Here is a 1,872-nt window from a genome sequence, read left to right on the forward strand (position 1 = left end):
TAGAATGAATGGATAGTTGATCACTTATCTAAGGGCTGAATCTTGATTAGATCAAGAGTTCGGTGTTGCATTGGATGGCTAACTCTCTGTTGATTATTGGAGAAATATTAGTCCTTGTATAGTTGATGACTTGTCCAAGTGGGAGACTGTTGGAATAGTGTCCAATGTCATTAACTATTGGTCATATTTCTAATAATAGCAGGGTCCTTTTGGGTTGCCCTCAAGACCCAAATTGAGTAGAATAAATAAAGGAGAAATTGGTTTATTAATTATTATGGTTAATAACTAATTAGAAACTAATTGGAAATATATTTTGGAAATATATTATGGGAATTAATTAACAGTTTAATTAATTAAAGGGTTGAATGTTCATTAATCGATAGTTGGTTAATCAGGAATGTTCCAAAACCTTATGGAATTAGGGTTGGATGAAAATCACTCCATCCCACATGGGAAAGGAGTGAAATTTCGTGGTTATGCCTCCATCCCACATGGGAAGGAGTACAAAACCCTAGGAGGCATCCAAGGCTATAAATAGGGCCTTAGGGATTTCATTCCTCCTTGCACCTTGGCTTGAGTATTCGCCAACCCTTCTTCCTTCCCCTCTTAGGGACGATTTCTAACCCCTTTGGGTTTGTAAAATTGACCCTTCTCCTAGTTATTTTTGTTCCACTCTTTGGTGTCATTGGGTGTGATACCATTAGAGGGATTCTGGTTTGGGTCCTTTCATCCAAGCAACTTCATGGAGGTTCAAGATCTCAAGCATGGAGATAAAGGGCATCATAAGAGGTATGTTTTCTTACTTATGTTTTAGTTTTCTAGTGTTGATATAATTAGCATGAAGCCATAGATCCATAGGATGCATGTACACTTAGGTATATCGTTGTTTCGATTTTTCCGCTGCCTAGTTTTAGAGTGTATTTGATGCATAGAAAAACCAACAATTTCTGTCTTCATAGAGGTATAAAGCTTATACCTTGGTTGTTATTCAGTTAGATCTCCTTCTTAGCTTGTATGTTGTCATTTTTGGGCCATTTCCAAGGTCATTCCGAGATTTGAACTCTTGGGGATGAAAGGACTTCAGATCTGGGCACTCTTGAGCTTTAGAAGCTCAAAGTTGCCACCTTTATTCAGCCATGACTCAGTTCTATGACTTAGACCTTCATTTTGGCTTGTATTGGGTGTTTTAGCTTCATAACACCATGCATGCACGTAAAGTTAGCAACTTTACGTGTAATGCTAGTCTAAGGAGTCCAGATCTATGAGTTAAAAGCATTGGAATGGATTAGAATTGACTGAATTAATATGTCACATGGAAGACTCGGCGATTTGTTCTTGGACTCGGCGAGTTGGGTCGTGAACCCTAACCCCTTTTCTGGTTGTGAGTGAAACCATTGAGTTTAGGAGAGGATTCAGTGAGTTGGACAAGATTAGAACTCAGAAGTTGAAGAACTCGACGAGTCCAAGGAGGGACTCGGCGAGTTAAGGTCGATATGTCCCGATGTTATGATAGGAAGAACTCGAAGAGTCTGGGAAGAGACTCGACGAGTTGACTTAGTTGACCACGGGTCTGTGTAGTACATGAACTCGCCGAGTTGGGTGATGACTCGACGAGTTGGGGTTGACTGAGAGTTGACTTTGACCTTCACTTTGACCAAGATGTTGACTTTGACCAGGGGTAAAGTGGTCATTTTACCCTGAGAAAGATTATCAGATTTTGACTAAGGATTATTGTGATATTGATAGTCGGGCAGTCGTTGGAGCAGCTATCAGATATTCCTCACCGCGAGTTTTTGCAGACAGCTTTACGAGGTGACTTTTCTCCAGTAGGAACGGGTCTAAGGCACCAAGGCCGACCCGTTTAGATAGCAG

This window comes from Lactuca virosa, chromosome 4 (assembly GCF_052849685.1).
Source record: "Lactuca virosa cultivar CGN04683 chromosome 4, Lactuca_virosa_CGN04683_v6, whole genome shotgun sequence".
Classification (NCBI taxonomy): domain Eukaryota; kingdom Viridiplantae; phylum Streptophyta; class Magnoliopsida; order Asterales; family Asteraceae; genus Lactuca; species Lactuca virosa.